Genomic DNA, 23,006 nt, shown 5'->3' on the forward strand with positions numbered 1-23,006 from the left:
GCTCTAGATTGTTTGTGGCTAAGAGGTCAAGTGTGTTTTCGCAACCATTTACAATTCGCGTGGGTTCGTGGACTAACTGCTCGAAATAATTTTCGGAGAAAGCATTTAGGACAATCTCGGAAGATGTTTTCTGTCTACCACCGGTTTTGAACAAGTATTTTTGCCAACATATCGAGGGAAGGTTGAAGTCCCCACCAACTATAACAGTAAGAGTGGGGTATTTATTTGTTACGAGACTCAAATTTTCTCTTAACTGTTCAGCAACCATATCATCGGAGTCTGGGGGTCGGTAGAAGGAGCCAATTATTAACTTAGTTCGGCTGTTATGTATAACCTCCACCCATACCAATTCGCACGGAGTATCTACTTGGACTTCACTACAAGATAAACCACTACTGACAGACACACACACTCCACCACCAATTCTGCCTAATCTATCTTTCCTGAACACCGGCTGAGACTTCGTAAAAATATCTGCAGAACTTATTTCAGGCTTTAGCCAGCTTTCTGTACCTATAACGATTTCAGCTTCTGTGCTTTCTATTAGCGCTTGAAGCTCAGGGACTTTCCCAGCACAACTACAACAATTTACAGTTACAACTCCGACTGTTCCTTGATCCAAGCACGTCCTGTATTTGCCATGCACCCTTTGAGATTGCAGCCCACCCCGTACTTTCCCGAGGCCTTCTAACCTAAACAACAGCCCAGTCCACGCCTCACAGCCTCCGCTACCCGTGTAGCCGCCAGCTGAGTCTAGTGAACTCCTGACCTATTCAGCGGAACCCGAAACCCCACCACCCTATGGCGCAAATCAACGAATCTGCAGCCACCACGGTCGCAAAACCGTCTGAGCCTCTGATTCAGACCCTCCATCAGGCTCTGCACCAGAGGTCCGCAGTCGGTTCTGTCAACGATGCTGCAGATGGTGAGCTCTGCCTTCATCTCGTAAGCAAGACCGGCAGCCTTCACCAAATCAGATAGCCGCTGGAATCCAGAAAGCATTTCCGCAGATCCAAAGCGACACACGTCATTAGTGCCGACATGTGCCACCACCTGCAGCTGGCTGCACCCTGTGCTCTTCATGGCATCAGGAAGGACCTTTTCCACATCAGGAATGACTCCACCCGGAATGCACACGGAGTGCACACTGGATTTCTTCCCCTCCTTAGCCGCCATATCCCTAAGGGGCCCCATTACGCGCCTAACATTGGAGGTCCCAACTACCAATAACCCCACCCTCTGCGATTGCGCGGACCTTGAAGGCTGAGAATCATCCTCTGAAACAGGGCAGGCAGCTGCATCTGGCTCAGCCGACATGCAGTATTCCAGACAAATGCGATATGTGACGAAACATAACGACGGACTCATAGGACAACTTTCATTGTGTCACTTACACGCAGTTACCATTGTTAACCAAGCATGAGCATGCATCGTTTTCCTTTCAGTTCTTGCTCTAATGGGGATAAGCAGGCTGCTAGCTTGTTGATGTACAGAATATCTAATAATAAAACAATACTCAAATATACAACTCTGAAACCGTTAGTATGTTTACAATGTGGAGCCGATATTGTTATACGCCAGTAAATAAATATTTTTTCTGTCGTCATATCGATATACCAATACTTTTTTCGATTCGTCAAGGGCAGGTAAAGGCTCATTTTAAATATAGATATATCGAACTCCCGACATATTAAAAAATTTCAACAGTCCTAGAAGCGAGCCCACACATTCTTCTCGCATAAGTGAACGTGGGGACTGTGGCTGAACGAGGTAGTCGAAAGCCGAAAACAGACGTATCGACATCCGTGCAGTTCAAGAAACGAAGTGGACTGGGTAAAGGTCATACAATATTGAGTGTGATTACAAGCTGATATACAACGGAACCCGCATAACATCCAACGGTATTGGCATTATCATTTCAGCGAAATTTGATGGTTCGTTCTCTGAGGTGGAGCGTTACGACGATCGCCTTATGAAACTTGTCTTAATTGCAGCCGGCCGGTGTGACCGAGCGGTTCTAGGCGCTTCAGTCCGGAACCACGCTGCTGTTACTGTCGCAGGTTCGAATCCTGCCTCGGGCATGGATGTGTGTCATGTTCTTAGGTTAGTTAGGATTAAGTTGTTCTGAGTCTAGGGGACTAATGACCTTAGATGTTAAGTCCCATAGTGCTTAGAGCCGTTTGAACTATCTTAATTGCAGACAGACGAAAAGTCCATTCTCCACTACCTATACCCAACAAACCGACCTGAATGCAGAAACCAGAGACGCTGCTTGACGAGAAGACTGCTGTAGTCCGAGTAGAAGACTACCTCATCGTCGCTGGTGATCTGAGTGGATATGTCGCACAACGGAAAGAAAACCATGACGTCCACGGTGGACATGTATATAGAAAGAAGAACGAAGATGGTCAGCAAATCCTCGATTATGCAGAAAGTCATGACCCGGTCACGAACAGTTGCGTAAAAAAAAAAAGAAAAAAAAGGCTAAAATGGCTCTGAGCACCATGGGACTTGACATCTGAGGTCATCAGTCCCCTAGAACTAGTTAAAACCAGTTAAACCTAACTAACCTAAGGACATCACACACATCCATGCCCGAGACGGGATTCGAACGTGCGACCGTAGCTGTCGCGCGGTTCCGGAGTAAAGCGCCTAGAACCGCTCGGTCACACAGGCCGGCCTCCCAGATATGCTCAATAATGATCATGCCTGGGGAGTTTGGTGGCCAACGGAAGTGTTAAAACTCAGAGAGTATTCCTGGAGCAGCTCTCTAGCAATTCTGGACGTGTGGGCTGTCAGATTGTCGTGCTACAAATGACATAATCTGTCGGAATGCACAATGTACATGAATGGATTCAGGTGATCAGGCAGGATGCTTACGAACGTATCATGTGTCATAGTCGTATCTAGACGAATCAGGGGTACAACTGCACACGCCCCACGCCATTACAGAGCCTCCACCAGCTTAAACAGTCCCCTGATAACATGCAGTGTCCATGGATTCATGAGGATGTCTCCATACCCGTAAACGTCCATCCGCTCGATACAATTTAAAACGAGACTCATCCGAGCAGGCAACATGTTTCCAGTCATCAACAGTCCAATCTCGGTGTTTACGAACCCAGCCGAAGCGTAAAGTTTTGTGTAGTGCAATCATCAACGGTGCACGAATCGGCCTTTGGATCCAAAAGCCGATGTCGATGTTGTCTCGTTGAATGGTTCGCACGCTGACACTTATTGATGGCCCAGCATTGAAATCTGCGGCAATTTGCGGAAGGGCTGCACTTCCGTCACGTTGAATGATTCTCTTCAGTCGTCGTTCGTCCTGTGCTTGCAGGAGGTATTTCCTGCCGCAGCGATGTCGGAGATGTGATATTTAACCGGCTTCCTGATATTCACGGTGCACTCGTGAAATGGTCGTACGAGAAAATTCCCACTTCATCTCTACGTCGGAGATGCTTTCTGTGTCCCGTCGACCTTGCGTCGACTATAACACCACGTACAAACTATTGGCCATTAATATTGCTACACCAAGAAGAAATGCAGATGATAAACGGGAATTCATTGGACAAATATATTATATTAGAACTGACATGTGAATACATTTTCACGAAGTTTGGATGCATAGATCCTGAGAAATCAGTACCCAGAACAACCAGCTCTGGCCGTAATAACGGCCTTGATACGCCTGGGCATTGAGTCAAACAGAGCTTGGATGGCGTGTACAGGTACAGCTGTCCATGCAGCTTCAACACGATACCACAGTTCATCAACATGCGGTCGTGCATTATCCTGCTGAAATGTAGGGTTTCGCAAAGATCGAATGAAGGGTGGAGCCACGGGTCGTAACACATCTGAAATGTAACGTCCACTGTTCAAAGTGCCACCAATGCGAAGAAGAGGTGACCGAGACGTGTAACCAGTGGCACCCCATACCATCACGCCGGGTGATACGCCAGTATGGTGATGAAGAATACACGTTTCCAATGTGCGTTCACCGTGATGTCGCCAAACACGGATGCGACCATCATGATGCTGTAAACAGAACCTGGATTCATCCGAAAAAATGACGTTTTGCCATTCGTGCATCCAGGTTCATCGTTGAGTACACCATCTCAGGCGCTCCTGTCTGTGATGCACCGTCAAGGGGAACCGCAGCCATGGTCTCCGAGCTGATAGTCCATGCTGCTGCAAACGTCGTCGAGCTCTTCGTGCAGATGGTTGTTGCCTTGCAAACGTCCCCATCTGTTGACTTAGGGATCGAGACGTGGCTGCACGATCCGTTACAGCCATGCGGATAAGATGCCTGTCATCTCGACTGCTAGTGATACGAGGCCGTTGGGATACAGCACGGCGTTCCGTATTACCCTCCTGAACCCACCGATTCCATATTCTGCTAACAGTCATTGGATCTCAACCAACGCGAGTAGCAATGTCGCAATACGATAAACCGCGATCGCGATAGGCTACAATCCGACCTTTATCAAAGTCAGATACGTGATGGTACGCATTTCTCCTCCTTACACGAGGCATTCCAACAACGTTTCACCAGGCAACGCCGTTCAACTGGTGTTTGTGTATGAGAAATCGGTTGGAAACTTTCCTATGTCAGCACGTTGTAGGTGTCACCACCGGCTCCAACCTTGTGTGAATGCTCTGAAAAGCTAATCATTTGCATATCACAGCATCTTCTTCCTGTCCGTTAAATTTCGCGTCTGTAGCACGTTATCTTCTTGGTGTAGCTATTTTAATGGCGAGTAGTGTAACTTAAATCTTGATAACCTGCCATTGTAGAAGCAGTAACCGATCTAACAACTGCTCCAGACACTTGTTGTCTTATATGCATTGCCGATCTCGGCACCGCATTTTGTCTGTTTACATATCTCTGTATTTGAATATGCATGCCTATACCAGTTTCCTTGGCGCTTCAGTGCAGTTCGGGCCTAGTACGCTTGGAACGCTTCAGTTGACTGTAATCTTTCCTGAATTCTTCCATTCATGGTCTAAAAAGGGCTTTAGGCAATGGCGTGGCAGTGCGTGTATACTCGCCCACTGCAGCCAGAGTGCTAAGTTGAAGATCGACTGAAACATCCCGTAGTCCGACTGGGATTTAATCCGGAGAACTTTCGGTTCTAGACACACACTTAAGCGCTAAACCGCAAACCTTCTGGTATCTGTTTTGTTGTAAGTCTACAATCCAGTCAGGAATTTGGTCTGTTATTACGTACGCTCGCGCCTTATGCATTAGGCGACGCCGGCCGGAGTGGCCTGGCGGTTCTAGGCGCTACAGTCTGGAACCGCGCGACCGCTACGGTCACAGTTTCGAATCCTGCCTCGGGCATGGATGTGTGTGATGTCCTTAGGTTAGTTAGGTTTAAGTAGTCCTAAGTTCTAGGGGACTGATGACCTCAGAAGTTAAGTCCCATAGTGCTAACAAGGGAACCTCCCCATCGCACCCCCCTCAGATTTAATTATAAGTTGGCACAGTGGATAGGCCTTGAAAAACTGAAAACAGATCAATTGAGAAAACAGGAAGAAGTTGTGTGGAACTGTGAAAAAATAAGCAAAATATACGAACTGAGTAGTTCATAGGCAACGTCAAGGACAGTGAGACCGCAGGAGCGCCGTGGTCTCGTGGTAACGTGAGCAGCTGCGGAACGGGTCTTTGGTTCAAATGTTCCTTCGAGTGAAAAGTTTAATTTTTTATTTTCAGTTTATGTGACAAACTCTTATGTTTTCATCGCTTTTTTGGGAGTGATTACCACATCCACAAGAAAACCTAAATCGGGCAAGGTAGAAGAATCTTTTTACCCCTTCGCCAAGTGTACAAGTTAGGTGGGTCGAAAACATATTCCTGTCATGCGACGCACATGCCGTCACCAGTGTCGTATAGAATATATCAGATGTGTTTTCCTGTGGAGGAATCGGTTGTCCTATGACGTTGCGATCAAATGTTTTCGGTTCCCATTGGAGAGGCACGTCCTTTCGTCTACTAATCGCACGGTTTTGCGATGCGGTCGGAAAACACAGACACTAAACTTATTACAGTGAACAAAGACGTCAATGAACGAACGGACAGATAATAATTATGCAAAAATAAAGAAAATAAAATTTTCAGTCGAAGGAAGACTTGAAAAAAATGGTTCAAATGGCTCTGAGCACTATGGGACTTAACATCTATGGTCATCAGTCCCCTAGAACTTAGAACTACTTAAACCTAACTAACCTAAGGACAGAACACAACACCCAGCCATCACGAGGCAGAGAAAATCCCTGACCCGCCGGGAATCGAACCCGGGAACCCGGGTGTGGGAAGCGAGAACGCTACCGCACGACCACGAGATGCGGGCAAGGAAGACTTGAACCAAGGACCTCTCATTCAGCAGTTGCTCACGCTACCACGAGACCACGACGCTCCTGAGCTCACTTTATCCATGATGTTGCCTATGCGCCCCGTGGACTACTCAGTTTGTATATTTTGCTTATTTTTTCACAGTTCCACACAACTTCTTTTTGTTTTCCCAATTGATCTGTGTTCAGTTTATCAAGGCCTATCCACTGTGCCAACTTATAACTAAATCTGAGGGGGGTGCGATGGGGAGGTTCCCTTGTAAGAGCCATTTGAACGCGATTAGGCGACAGTGTAAAACTGCTCGAACGTCTACCGTAAGTCAAGGAACCCACGGCACCAACGTGGGAGCGGACAGCTACTGCCTGCCTAATCCCGTGGACGAACAGAGCGAGTTGCGTTTGAAACACGACCTCTGCAGTCGTCAATAAGCCGCATTCCTGATTAGAGAGCGACACGCCCCTCTGTCCTGGAGGCGGCTGCGGAATCAGGGCGGCGACAAGCCAAGTGCGCCACCGCCCCCGCCGCCCCCGCCCTGCCGCCCCTGCGTGCCTCCACAGCCGCCGCCGGCCCACCCAGGCCTGCTAAGGACGGCTGGCGGCGCACGCGACACTATTTGGTAAATAGCCGGCCTAATTAATTATGCATATCAGGCGGCGCATCGGCGGCAGCGCGGGCGCCGGCCTAAAACGCAAGTTGGGCGCCGTAATGCGCTAAGAGCTCTTGTAGGTAATTAGTTGTTTTATGTCGGCTCGCGCGTCGGGACGCGACAGCTCTTAAACCGCCGCGCCTCGCCGGCACGACACCTCGCCTGGCGTCACCGCCTGGCCGGTGACTAACGCGCGCGTGCGCGCTCTCACCACGTGTCCCGACACGTGGGCCGCGGTGAGCAATTACCGCTCTGGTAACCCGCTCTTCCACCCGTAAGAGAACCACCGGGCCGGCCTCAACCGTCGTGATAGCGTCCATCAGTTGCTTCCTCGCTATTAAATGCTAAAGAGAACTCTGTCCCAACAGGCCTCGGAAGGCTCAGCGTACCGACCGACCGCCAAGTCATCCTCCGGGAAAAGCGTCAAAAAATGGTTAAAATGGCTCTGAGCACTATGGGACTTAACTTCTGAGGTCATCAGGCACCTAGATCTTAGAACTACTTAAACCTAACTAACCTAAGGACATAACACACATCCATGCCCGAGGCAGGATTCGAACCTGCGCTGCGACCGTAGCGGTCGCGTGGTTCCAGACTGTAGGGGGTAGAACCGCTCGGCCACTCCTGCCGGCGATAAGCGTCACTGGATGCTGATATTGAGGGGCACGTGGTCAGTACATTACTCTCCGGGTCGTTGTCAGTTTTCGTGGCCCTAGCCGCTATTTACAAATCAAGTGTGCTCAATCAGTCTTAATGGCATGATGGAACTCTGCATTTACCGTACTAACGAAAGATGCCAGAGGGGAATCAGTGACAAGGATTAAGAGGGAGTGGTACAAATATGGAATTGGAGAATTGCAAATCGGTGGTAAGGACTATGGGACCAAACTGCTGTGGTCACCGGGCCCTAGGCTTACGCACTACGTAATCTAACTTAGACCAACTTACGCTAAGGATAACACACACAGACATGCCCGAGGGAGGACTCGAACCTCCGACGTGGGGAGCCACGCGAACCGCGACAAGACGCCGCAGACCGCAAGGTTACTTTGCGCGGCAAATACGGAACACCATTTTGATTTTCGTTCAAAAATTTCTCGGTTTTTCACATTAAGCAAACAAGGTATCTGCAGCTCATACTGTGGGGTGTACTTTAATGCTTCCTACATTTTCGAAGACATAGTACGTCAGGAACATTTCTAAAATAGGCTTCACACCATGTTTGACATTTTCGGCTCTTCGTATTTTGTGGTACAAATATGGAATAGTGCATTCATTTCAAGTTCCTTTAACTAAAAACAAATAATGTAGAATCTAATAATTCATTGTCAAAGTAAACTCTATAAAATATAACAACACAACAGAGAAACACGTAATTCACCATTTTCAGTTATTAAATAATGTCACATTTTCTCTTGTAAAATCTAGAGATCTATTAAATGAAGTTCCTGTGGGTTCTAGAATCGAAATACACTTTTTGTGCTGCTTCAACAGAAGGCACAACCGTCCACTTCCAGCCTCTTCATCCCAAAATAGATTCTGGATATTATTGGCTTTGGTAAACTGAAATGCAACTGCTGAAGATCCTTCCGGATAAGTCCAAAAAATTTAGTTTACGTTGTCAAGATATATTCAATCAGCTGTTGCTTTTGTTCGTTCGAATGTTCAAATGTGTGTGAATTCCTAAGGGACCAAACTGCTGAGGTAGTCAGTCCCTAGACGTAGACACTACGTAAACTACCTTAAACTAATTGAAGCTAAGAACAGCACATACACATCAATGCCCGTGGGAGGACTCGAATCTCCGGCGGGAGGGGACACGCAATCCGTGACATGGCGCCTCTAACCACGCGGCCACTCTGCGCACTTCTTGTTCGTTAATAAATTACTCTGAGCACTATGGGACTTAACATCTCAGGTCATCAGTCCCCTAGAACTTAGAACTACTTAAATCTAACTAACCTAAGGACATTACACACATCCATGCCCGAGGCAGGATTCGAACCTGCAACCATGACGGTCGCGCCGTTCCACACTGAAGAACCTGGAACCGCTCGTCCACAGCGGCCGGCTCTTGTTCGTTAGGTACAACAGATTTTCGCAGAAGTTCTGGCTTTCTGGCTAATCGACTGGTAAATCTGACTTACCTAGCCTATACAGGGTGTTACAAAAAGGTACGGCCAAACTTTCAGGAAACATTCCTCACACACAAAGAAAGAAAATATGTTATGTGGACATGTGTCCGGAAACGCTTACTTTCCATGTTATAGCTCATTTTATTACTTCTCTTCAAATCACATTAATCATGGAATGGAAACACACAGCAACAGAACGTTCCAGCGTGACTTCAAACATTTTGTTACAGGAAATGTTCAAAATGTCCTCCGTTAGCGAGGATACATGCATCCACCCTCCGTCGCATGGAATCCCTGATATGCTGATGCAGCCCTGGAGAATGGCGTATTGTATCACAGGCGTCCACAATACGAGCACGAAGAGTCTCTATATATGGTACCGGGGTTGCGTAGACAAGAGCTTTCAAATGCCCCCATAAATGAAAGTCAAGAGGGTTGAGGTCAGGAGAGCGTGGAGGCCTTGGAATTGGTACGCCTCTACCAATCCATCGGTCACCGAATCTGTTGTTGAGAAGCGTACGAACACGTCGACTGAAATGTGCAGGAGCTCCATCGTGCATGAACCACATGTTGTGTCGTACTTGTAAAGGCACATGTTCTAGCAGCACAGGTAGAGTACCCCGTATGAAATCATGATAACGTGCTCCATTGAGCGTAGGTGGAAGAAACTAAAATGAGCTCTAACATGGAAATTAAGCGTTTCCGGACTCATGTCCACATAACATCTTTTCTTTATTTGTGTGTGAGGAATGTTTCCTGAAAGTTTGGCCGTACCTTTTTGTAACACCCTGTATAGAGCGGCCCTACGAACGTGGAAAGTTTTTGTTGCCTTAATGTAGCCCATCTTCTTTTCTTTAAGCTTATTAATTGCTTTTCTGTTTGCATCGCAGACTCATCCCATTGCTTTCGAGCTCGTGAAGTCGTTTCTGAAGCAATACCTGTAAATGAAACTGGTTTTGAAAATACAGTGCAAATAAGGAATACTAGTATTTCATATTAGTGACACAGTCCTCTTGAAATTCAGAACATCAAACAACATCGAAAATTAGATTTAAATAGGCAACAGACACACCATTGTTCAGAGTGTTAGTTAAACGTCTCTTTAGAAAACTTATTAATAATTTATGTATAATGACAAGAATGAAGCTAAAAACCACCAACATGTAACAATTATTGCCCGTAGTCAATTCGTTAAAACAGCTTCACTCACTTGCAATGGATGCCAACTGTAATATGAATGCATTGCAAAGTAGTCATCAGTTGCTGAACGTAGTTTTCAAGTAGCTCACCAGAGTACAGTACTTACAAGGCGAGAAACCGTAGTATTTCATATTCCTATCCCTATCCCATATTCGTACCTCTTCATCTAACACCAACATCAGATTCTTTGCGGACGATGCAGTTATATTTGTTAAAGTACTCTAGGAAAAATGTTGTTCGAATGTTCATTCAGATCTTGAAACAGTTTCAAAGTGATTTGTTTAAACATTCATCAATGTAAAATTATGTACTTTACAAAAGACAATGGCCTGTCACTGTAATAAGTATCGATGAGTCGCAGGTGGAATGAATCAACTCGTATATATACCCCTTGTAATGTCCCCACAGAAAATACCCTCTACCACGCACCAATTAATCATTGTCAATCAAATCATCCACATTCATTCACTTTGGAAAAGTATCTGATCTGATTTTCTCGTAACATATGCGGCGACAGCTCGACGACGCCAAAGTATTTTCTAGTGCGTTTATTCTTTGAAATAACAGAGATGCATATATGCATTCTCCATGGTTGTTAGAGTGGTAACTAGGACAGCTTCTGGAGTATCTGTTGATGGATTGACGTGTTTCTGAGAGATACATATTTTGCTTTTCTTCTCGCTAAAGCGAGCCAATTAACATTTGTGCCGCTAGCGGTTTGTTTGAAGAGAAAGAGACTGTAAACGGAAAATAATTAAGACGTGGAATCACCGGAGATCTGGACATGTAATGGAGATGGATTGAATACACAATTTCCTTCATAAATAAGGTTTGTGACTTTTTTGTTCTGGAGTGAATGAACGAATGAGTTTCTTCTGAATCATTTGATGATCACGTTGGCCCTGCAATTAGTGGGGAAGTTTCAGCTGTGTCGAAGAGAGCCTGCAATCACTGAGACTGTGTTAAATGGTCCAAAAAGGCTTCGTACACATCTGGAATTCGCAATCTTTCGTAAAAGGAACAAATTGTCCACACGATTGATTCTCCCGACTGAATGCAGTGTTTAACAGTAATAATAAATGTAAAGATCTCTTACAGCAAGCCAGCCGCTGATTACCAAGACGAAGGACTCTACCAAAGATTCTATTTGGCTGATTTCACGTAACGAAATATTATAGTAAAAACTGTACATGGATAAAGGAGAGAAAGAGAGAGAGCGAATGAAAATAGAGATAATACTAATAATCCTCCATTAGTCTAACTTTTCGCCTGTCTTATAGATTTATGTGTGAAGGTGAAGGGATCTTAAAGGCAACAGATACACGTCTATACAGACAAGACATTACACAAAGTTAGCGGCTAGCTACATTCATCATCTATTCTTAGATGAATAGACGGCAACTTATTATCCTTAACATTTAAAAAAAAATGTTATAATGGACAATCCGTGGCAGGACACGTTTTTGGACGTTGCTAAAATAATTTTGCTCTCTGTTTCATGTCAACTACGATGAGCCAACCTAACTGACGCTTGGAAAAGAGAGGAATGACTCGCAGGTGATATAATTGGATCTACAAATAAATCCGAAAGACAGCAAGCTGGGCGCAGAGAAAAGCGAGATCTACATTTCTATTACTAAAGCCTGCTAGTATAGTTGAAGTATACGCTTTTCTGTTAAGTGTTATTTGATATTTGAACATTGATTAATTGTGTTCATGGTAGATGTAGTTTGATTGGCCTGTCTCAGTTGCATTTATCTGTATATGTACATTAGGAAAGTAGACACAGAAGTACTCTTGTGTAAACGGAGTTACATATACTGACAGTAGAAGGGAGTTATATATAGTGACAGTAGAACATTCATATGGTTTTAACTAGGGCAATACTTAGGATGAGTCAAGCAGAGCAAAGCAGCACGCAACAGACTTAAGCAGTTAGCACTGATAATAATGATACAGCAAGAAGTGTTGTAGGATCGATGGCTACAGATAGCGCAATAGAACGCCCTGGAGACACGGCTGGAGGTGTAACAGCAAGTACGCAGCATGGATTAGATCCATGGGTAATTATCATGAGACAGATGCAGATGATAACCGAGAGCATGAATACTTTGAAAACCGACATTAACGCGAAATTAGCCTCAGTTACTGAAGGGCAAAATTATTTGAATACGAAATTAGCCTCAGTTACTGAAGGGCAAAATGATTTGAATACGAAATTAGCCTCAGTTACTGAAGGGCAGGAAAATCTGAAAACCGACATTAACGCGAAATTAGCCTCAGTTACTGAAGGGCAGGAAAATCTGAAAACCGATATTAAAGTACAATTAGTGACAGTCACTCAAACTCAAGAAGAAATGAAATTAGTCCAGACTGAGATTAAGCAGCAGTTACAAGACAGTTTTTCCGAATTAGAGCAGCGGATAGAGGCGAAGACCAAGGAACTCAAAGATCAGGCCGAAGAGACGGAACGAAAATTAGCTGCGCAAATAGAATTGGTGAAAGCGCAATGTGAGGAATCTACTCACCGCGTGCGTGTCGAAATGAAGGAGTATGTGGCTAGTAAGATAGATACTGTACGGGAACAAGTGGAAATGGTTCCGCAATTAGTACAAAAGCAAGACGCCATGGCATGTGCAATTGCGCAGCTTCCTGAATTGGCACGTACACAGACTAACCTAAAGGAAAGCGTTGAACATCTGACAGAGCGTCAAGACGTTATATACCACCAAATTAACGTATTAACGGGCAAATTATCCGAAATCACATTAGAAAACAAAAGGCTAATGTGTGAAAACGTTGAGCAAAATGTTAAGGCAGCATTCCAGAGTTTATCTGGCAAACAGGAAGAGAATTTGTTTGCAAAAGGACTTGAGGAGGTGCGACAGCAGTTAGGTGCTGATTTGGAGCATTGGAAACAAACGATAGAAGAGTCGATGCGCGCTTCACAACAAAGCTCAGAACAAATGAATACAGGGCAGCAGCAGAAGTTGCCTGCGACTATAGAGCCAGTTACTGCCCATTCGCACACAATACCGCCTTGTGTAAGTAATTCAAACATTAAATTGCCACAAGCTGGTTGTTCGCGTGAATTCTTATCTAACGGAGATTACTAAAGCCTTTGCCATGCCGAAGAAAAAATGATAAAGCATCGGCAATTCCAGATTTTTAACCCTGACAAAAGGGGGGTCCATCCAATTGTTTTTATTAGAAGTTTCAGAGGAGTGCTACCCAGAAATTGGTCGGAGTGGCAGAAGATCAGTTTTGTTACAGGATATGTACAAGGTTCGGGGGCGATCTGGGCCTCGGACATGACTTCTGTTTGCTCGACATATGACGATTTTGAGAAGGCGTTTTTAGCAAAGTTCTGGTCAGAAGGGGTACAGGAACGCCTAAGGCAGGAGGTGCTCTACCCAGAGCCTTTCTCCTTTTCGAAAGGAAGCCTTAGAAGATATTTCGAAAAATATATAAATAAAACGAGATACTGGGTCAGACCTATGCCCTTGCCAGACATAATAAACATACTTAAGGCAAGACTACCAACTAGCATCCGGAATCAAATAATTTACGGCAACGATAAAGACTTGGAGTCGTTCCTCACGACGTTAGACCATATAGATATTATCGAAGAGAACAACCAGAAAGCCCGTAATAACAGATTACAATACAGGGAGATAGAACCTCCGCCAAACGGTAGGCAAGGTGGAAGTATGTGTTATGCCAATGGCGATCAATCGACGCTTAGAAGGAATGAACAGAGATCGTTAAGTAATGGAGAAACCCCTAAAAATCTCAATAGTAATCCCGGCAATGGTCTTGCGAGGGGCTATTCAAGGAACAACAGGAACGGGAAAAGACACAATCCCGTGTGGGGGAACGAAAGAAATTTCAGACCCCAAGCCTGGAATAATAACAATAATAGAAAGTGGAATCAACCGGGGGGAATGAATTCAAATAGCCAACATCAGTGGGGACGGACATCTACGAATCAACCGGTAATTACCGAAGTGGCGGATGATATCAACCAGCAGACAAATCAAAATCCAACAAACTTGTAAGGACCCACTTGTGCCCCGGAGGAGTGGTCAACAATTGGTTGAGGGGCAACAGGATATGTGTACCCATGCTAACGTATAATGATGGACGATTACTGGCAGATGAACTGACCGAGGACTTAGAACCACAAGATAAGGATAAGGAACAGGTGGCAGTAGCCGAAGTGCAAGTCATTATGGAGACCGTACCTATAGTGGCGGTTTTAGACACAGCTGCAACCGCAAATGTTATTTCGGAGGCACTATTCAACAAGATCAGAAATATAAGACGAGTATCAGTATTTACAGTTCAAAATTGCAGAATAATAGGCGCCGTTGGGGCTCGATCGGCTAATGTAAAGGTGCAGTCACTACTTGGTGTGGAATTCGGAAATGTAGCAATATTAAGCACATTCCTTGTTCTGAAAAATTTGGTGGTAGATTGCATTATCGGCGTCGACAGCCTACGTCAATACGGATGCAGAATAGATTTTAAAACTGCAAAAATTTGGTTGAATGTTAATAAACAAGAAATTGAGTTGGAGTTGTTGAGAAAAAAAAAAACCATACGTGAAAATATAATTGTGGGATCAGTGTGCAAGTAATCAGGACACCCCAAAATTCTAAAGAGCAAGTAATTAATGAGTTCCAAGTCAAAGAAGATTTCGGTCAATTAGTGTTTGAAAAGTTAAATGAATCCGACTGCATTATCGAAGATCAGAAGAAACAGCTCAATGAATTATTATTAACGTATGAAAACGTTTTTGATGAAAGGCCATCTCTACGTTAAGCCGCACGAAACGTATTGTAGAACTTTCTATCCTGTTCCCTGGAGGTTAAAGGCTCAAGTTCAAAAGGAAATAGATTGCATGTTGAAATGGAGTTTGATCGAACCCTCTGCAAGCCCATACTGCTCCCCATTGCAAGTGACAGAGATGAATGCTCGTAAAAACATAACAATAAACTGTGTGTGTTTAGTGTTAGAAAACTTTAAACTGAAATAATTAATCAGTGACACAGGTTGTAGAAATAGTGACTAACTATTACTATTGAGTGCTGCAAAGAAGATAGTGGAGATAGGCTTCCCCTGTGTTTGGGTAAACATGGAATTTTAGCATTGCTAATGTCATCAAGATTTATAATGGATCTGAATGACTTTCAAGAAGAAAGAAATTTTTCCCGAAAATGACGCTGCATAATCAAAAGAGGTTCCCAGTGAATGTTCATATATAATTTCAAGTGCACGCTTAGATGTGTAAACGTGTGAAGTGATGCGTTTAGACAGTGAATCATGAGTGACGGTTAACGCCGCAAAGATAATTTCCCGCGCAAAACAATTGACGTCGGCGCGAGAGTTAGAATCGATATAGACGACGCAGATATGCTTTGTAAGAGACTCGCATCAAACGCGAGGGGAAACTGATTGATGTTGAACTTCAAAAAAGTGTCATAATTAGACGTTAGGAGTTCTTGATTTATTGTTGAATGTCAAAAGAAACTAAGATTCATAGAATTAGTAGTTATTTAATGGGTCTTGTTCACTTTGGAATTTTGTTTGAAAATCCATTTCCATATATGTGCATGTATGAATGATGGATGAATCAGAGAATAAATGAAAGAAGTGAATCCACATTCCTCACTACTAATAACTTTTACATTACAGCAATCAAGCGGAGAAATATATGTATTTAGGATAAAAATTTTATGAGTATAGATAAGTGATATGACTTTTAAAGGAAATGATGGATTATGTCTTTGTATAAAATGAACCACACTTTCCATTATTCGATGATTTGAATCCAAAATCTACTGCAAATTGCATGAATCCTTTAAATTACGAAGAATAAATCATTGACAGAAAATGTGTCAGAATTTTTGGACTTACAACCACAAGTGGTGATGCGAAGTCCAAAAGAAAATTCAAACTAGAGTAAATATTATGATGTTTTCGGCAACAGCATTAGTCAATGGATAAATGGAAACTTTAAGTCAATGGCTAAATTCCTTGCAGTACATCGTAAGAAAAAGGATGCATGATGCCATAGGGATTTTGTTTTCAAAAAGGAGAATCTTGGACGGTGCAACCTAACCAGTTCTTTTACAGGAAGAGTCTCCCTTTCGGTCGTTGCTAATTCTTTTGTTCTTTTGGAATGAATGTTGCATGTGAAATCTGGTATCCATATCCCTTCTACTCTTCCCATTGTGGGCCGCGTAGAAGACCGACTACAAATGTGGACGTCGGGGACATGCAAGATCCGGGGGAGTTTCAGCATCGCAAGATAGTGTCCTGGGAACAACATTGAAAAAAAAAAAAAAAAAAAAAAAAAACCTCGAGTTATTTATTGTAATTTTGTTTTTTTAGCTAGAGGCACAAATCACTCTTCTCCAAATCGTTATATAAATCGATACCTATCTTTCATTTAGAGAACAAATTTCAAAATTATTTTTTCTCTTCTGTAGGCTTTCCTATCTTCTATGTACCGTAGGCTGGGGGTCTAGGTTTAAGAGGTTTTCCAAGGTTTCCCTGCTTAAGAAAGTTCCCGAATGGGTAGACCCTGATAACAGTTTCATGAAAGATCATCTTCCTTGGTTGTGCACAGCAAACATAACACTTTGATGCATGTAAAAGCAATACAGCTGCGGTACCTGTCTCTTCATTTCCTCTGTTTTCAATATTTCTTTTCTTCGTCTGTCTTAAACATAATTAATTTTTTTCAGTCGGAGGACTGACACTCATCACTTCCGGGTTACCCACACTAATAGATAGCTCGCGAAGTGTGTTCGGTAAATAAAAATTAGGCTCACAAACTTCGCTCGCTGCGAGGGGCATTGTAATGTCCCCACACAAAATACCCTCTACCACGCACCAATTAATCATTGTCAATCAAATCATCCACATTCATTCACTTTGGAAAAGTATCTGATCTGATTTACTTGTAACATATGCGGCGACAGCTCGACGACGCCAAAGTATTTTCTAGTGCATTTATTCTTTGAAATAACAGAGATGCATATATGCATTCTCCATGGTTGTTAGAGTGGTAACTAGGACAGCTTCTGGAGTATCTGTTGAGGGGTTGACGTGTTTCTGAGAGATACATATTTTGCTTTTCTTCTCGCTAAAGCGAGCCAATTAACATTTGTGCCGCTAGCGGTTTGTTTGAAGAGAAAGAGACTGTAAACGGAAAATAATTAAGACGTGGAATCACCGGAGATCTGGACATGTAATGGAGATGGATTGAATACACAATTTCCATCATAAATAAGGTTTGTGACTTTTTTGTTCTGGGGTGAATGAACGAATGAGTTTCTTCTGAATCATTTGATGATCACGTTGGCCCTGTAATTAGTGGGGAAGTTTCAGCTGTGTCGAAGAGAGCCTGCAATCACTGAGTCTGTGTTAAATGGTCCAAAAAGGCTTCGTACACATCTGGAATTCGCAATCTTTCGTAAAAGGAACAAATTGTCCACACGATTGATTCTCCCGACTGAATGCAGTGTTTAACAGTAATAATAAATGTAAAGATCTCTTACAGCAAGCCAGCCGCTGATTACCAAGACGAAGGACTCTACCAAAGATTCTATTTGGCTGATTTCACGTAATGAAATATTATAGTAAAAACTGTACATGGATAAAGGAGAGAAAGAGAGAGAGCGAATGAAAATAGAGATAATACTAATAATCCTCCATTAGTCTAACTTTTCGCCTGTCTTATAGATTTATGTGTGAAGGTGAAGGGATCTTAAAGGCAACAGATACACGTCTATACAGACAAGACATTACACAAAGTTAGCGGCTAGCTACATTCATCATCTATTCTTAGATGAATAGACGGCAACTTATTATCGTTAACATTAAAAAAAATGTTAAACCCTGTTTAACAATTTGTGGGTTGTGAATGAAAGCTACGATTTCTCTTACTTTATCACGAAGCTCACTTCTCCCTATATACCTGGGAGTCCACAACACATTTTGGCACTCGTAGAGGATGGTTGGTGACTGAAACTGCTGTGTCGTCCGAACAAGACACAGCCAGGGCAGAAACTCAACATGTGCAAAGACGCCAACTGGTGCCAGAGCCATAGAGACTCGCAACTTGCGCGAGTTCCACCAGCGCCACAGGCGGCGCTGAGGTTGAAGATATCGACTTCGCCCCAGCCAACTGCCAGTCGAGTACAATCCGCCAATGACCAGACGACAACGGAGAGAAGCGTACTCGGAAGATTGAAGCGCAGCTCTCGCTCACTTTGTTATAAATAATCGTCCAGGGCTGACTTAGTCAGGGACACCTTTTAGCGAACTCTTAGAAATGAACAGACAGTTGTTGTAAATTGCATTTGCTTTGTACTGTGAAGTTAACCTACGATTATTTACACCCAGCCATTGAGGGCCTTTTTTGTGTTATATTACATGCAGTGTTGCAGACTGTATTATTCCACAAGACACAAAGATAGGCAAACCTTTTTAACTCATTTGTGTGACTTTGTTACTAATTTGTTGGAGTGTTGTAGAACCTTCATTCTCCTATCCTGTTACCTGGGATACCTCTGTAAGAATGGCACGGAGAAATTGTCTTGGCTGTGTACTGCAACAGAACCCTTTCACGACTCACAAACTCGGCCTACCGCAACGACAGTGGCAACTCGGTCTCCACAGCAGTAGCGACGATGCCTTTACAAAACTGGCAACAAGGGTTTGCAAAAGAAACTTTGTGAAAATAATTCTCCGCAATTACAGTTTTGTACGTGGCTGTTATTCAGCAACCGCAGACTACTTTCAAACAGGATTAAACAGCTAGTCGGTTGCACATAAAAGGCAGTTACATTGACCTAGGTTTCGACGCCTACTAGGTGTGTCTTCATCGGAATGAACTGTTGCTAAATCGTGAAATTACATTGATAAACAGCAATAGTCAGAATTTTTAGCAGCTATGCTCAAGTCAAAAGTAAAATAAAATGTTCTAGCTTTGGCCACGTGTGCGCAGCTGGAAACATAATCACACTGAACACTTTACCTCAAATGGCTCAAATGGCTCTAAGCACTATGGGACTTGGCATCTGAGGTCATCAGTCCCCTAGACTTAGAACTATGTAAACATAACTAACTTAAGGACATCGCACACATCCATTTCCGAAGCAGGATTCGAACCTGCGATGGTAGCAGCCACGTGGTTCCGGCTGAAGCGCCTAGAACTGCTCGGCCACATTACCTCTTTATGATTATTCAGCCGACCATTGGGGAGCCGAGTTTAGATTTAGATGTCAGGAAGTCCTTTCTGAAAGTATTTGTATGGAGTGGAGCCATGTATCCAACTGAAACATGGACGATAACTACTTTAGAGAAGAAGAGAATAGAAGATTTTGAAATGTGGTGCTACAGAATAATGCTGAAGATTAGATGGGTAGATCAATAACTAATGAGGAGGTAGTGAATAGAATTGGGGAGAAAGGGAATTTGTGGCACAACTTGACTAGAAGAAGGGATCGGTTGGTAGGACACGTTCTGAGCATCAAGGTATCACCAATTTAGCATTGGAAGGAAGCGTTGAGGGTAAAAAACGTAGAGGTAGACCAAGGGATGAATACACTATGCAGATTCAGAGGGATGTAGGTTGCAATATTAACTCAGAGATGATGAAGCTTGCACAGAACAGAGTAGCATGGAGAGCTGCATCAGACCAGTCTTTGGACTTAAGACCACAGACAACAACAAAATAAACATTGGGGAGCTTACGAAAACAGGTTCAGACAGCATCTTTGGATCAGTGTGGTGATGTTCCCTGCTGGACACATGTGACAAAAGCTAGAACATTTTATTTTACTTTTGACTTGAGCATAGCTGCTCCGAATTCTGAATATTGCTGTTTAGCAATGTAATTTCACGATTTAGCAACCGTTCATTCTAAAGACATCCCTAGAAGGTGCCGAAACCTAGGTCAATGTACCTGCCGTTTGTGTGCAGCCGGTTGGCTGTTTAATCCTATTTTATTTATCCGCAACACAAAACGCCTTTATTTTAAAAATAATTGCCACTCCTATTCCCTTATCACGTCAACGACTCTTTATCCATTGTCGTGTGAGAGTAGTCCAACCCCTTTGGTGAGGCGTCGGGCACCTCCCTTAATGTACGTAAATCGCGAGCTTGCCTGAGGGGAGTGTTGATCTGCTCGACTTGACCGACACATAAGTTGCCTTGGCATCAAGTTTACAGATGATCTGGAGTGCACTGCTGCTCTCAACTGTAGACAAATGATGCAGCGTATCAGGTTTGGACTCACTGTACATCGACTCCAGTTCCTTGAGTTCCTGTAATATGTGCACAATGTCAGCATCTACGTAGCACTGCAGATCCCTCACGGGGCACAAAATCTTCCAGTCCTGCACACTCTGGCTCGCCACATGTTAGCTGCGATGGTTTCATTTGTTAGCCAGGGGATGATCTTCAAAGTCCACTACGAGTCCTTCGCCCTTCCCCAGGCTCGAGGAAGTGTGGAACTTTTCAGTGTTCGTATAGAGCTCGAGCCCCTTTTGTCAGCTCACAGTAGACATGTGACAGTGTTGTCTGGCGTGCCTTACCAGATCAGTAGTTTTTGCAGCTGCCCCTGCCCCGTTGGTCCCTCCGGTGATGTAGTTGGACATCCCAGCGACCTTCTATCACATCGTACTCTTTTCTTCTGGAGCACTGCTCTCTTTCTGCCCCTTTGCGCTTGTGTGCTTGTTGTTGACGAAGGTAGTCTATGCTGAGAAGCAACTGGCCTGCATCCCCGATGTGATACAACAGAATTACCCGCACTATATGTGGCGCAATATATGGCGTTTTGTATCTCACCTGGAAGGCGGCGCGTGGGTCTGCTCCTGAGACCTGTAAAATAGGCCGAATGAAGGAAGCGAATAAGAGCAGGTGAGGTAAAGCACTTCGGCACTGCAAGTAAAGTTAAAGCACCTTTACTGGTGTATAAACATATACAAACATATTACGTAACTTTTGCCTGATGAGCACGTAGGTGTGCAGCCAAAATCCTGGTGTACGCAAATACGCAGTCTCAATAGCAAGCTAAGTGGTAGCGACGTTTCCAGGCCGTCTGCCCTTGATCAACTGGGCTGAAAGTAGAGCGGCGCTCGTTGAGTCCCACAGCGTCGGCCAGAGGGCGCTGTGGTTGGCGTAGATCATCCGCTCTTGTAGTGACAACCTGCGAGCCTGCACCTACGCTGTGGCACCGGAACTATCGATACCACATGGCGGGTGCTGAACGCTCCTTTTCTTGACGCTAGTGCACTCTCCATGTTACCGCCAATGGGAAACAACCCAATCGTTCTCGTCTCCACCAAGTTCTCTCCTTTGCGTTGCGTGCGGGGTGCTGCACAGTGCCGTCTATCTCTACTTTTGTGCCCCAGCAGTAGGTGTCTGGGATCTGGTGCAGCGAATTTTGGCCATCCTCACAAGTGCCATCCCTGACTGAATTATACCGCACTTGATGTTTCCAGATGACATGTACTACCCGCAGCCAGAGGCTTACTTTGTGAATTGGTTCCGTAGCTTTCCAGTTCGATATCTTTTTACAGCTGGCGAGAAGAATGTTCTCGAAGTATGGACTTCCGTGAACAAACGACATTTTGGCTTGTCTCCGATTCAAAATACAGGCAATACTTTTCCAACTTCCCTCATAGTACTTTCTATGACCCGCCACGTAGTTAGAATGTCGCTGCAATGAGCATCTGATGTGATGCACTGTTTTTGGAAACTTAGTACTCTGATCCCCAAATGTATTCCTCTTTATTTTCGAGAAAACATGCGTGGATTTATCCATGACTTTCAGCAGCTCCATGGGATTCACTCCACAGGTTTAAAAACGGAGGGATGCTGTAGAAACCAATTCTTTTTTTAAAGTACAACATGATCATTCGGAGGAAGATAGCAAAAAAACTCTTTCTTTTCTGTTACATACATATTATACGCTCTCTCCTCCCTTTCCTTTCCTCCTTTCTTAATTTAGGCGAAAGTCTTGGTATAGGCATAGTCAGGGACAACGCCTGAAGTGGTGTAGATAATATTTTCCTTTTACAGTCAAAGTGGCGTTGGCAAATAGATCCTTTCCTTGCCCAGGTTTCTTTAAAAAAAAGTGGTCAGCGCGTCTAATTGCCATGCACTGGTCCTATGTACGATTCCTGGCTGGGTCGGAGATTTTCTCTGCTCGGGGACTGGGAACTGTGTTGTCTTCGTCGACATATTTTCATCGTCAACGGGACACAAGTCGCCCAACGTGGCGTCAATTGAAAAGGATTGCAACAGGGGCTGTACTTGTCCCGCTAGGGACTCCCAGCCATGAATTCCACAAGGTAATTTAATTTCATTTTTGTGAGAATAAAAAGCGAGCTATTCTTCACTAAACGTTTTTAGTGTTTCCATTGGTCCTATGCGGTAAGGTCCGATATTGTGGCGATACTTCTTGCCTGTGACTGTAATCCTTAGGTACTTACTTGAATCGACAAAAGCTTTTTTGTTTCTTAGCGTGTAACCGAAATTCAACAGAGTTGTTTAGTACGCATGTGGAGGACCTGCATTTTTTATTCCTAGCCTCAGCCGCCAGTTTTTTCCCTGTATAAATTGTTTCCTTTCTGTAGCGTTCATTCTGTGTAGT

Source organism: Schistocerca piceifrons, chromosome 5 (assembly GCF_021461385.2).
Source record: "Schistocerca piceifrons isolate TAMUIC-IGC-003096 chromosome 5, iqSchPice1.1, whole genome shotgun sequence".
In the NCBI taxonomy this organism is placed as follows: domain Eukaryota; kingdom Metazoa; phylum Arthropoda; class Insecta; order Orthoptera; family Acrididae; genus Schistocerca; species Schistocerca piceifrons.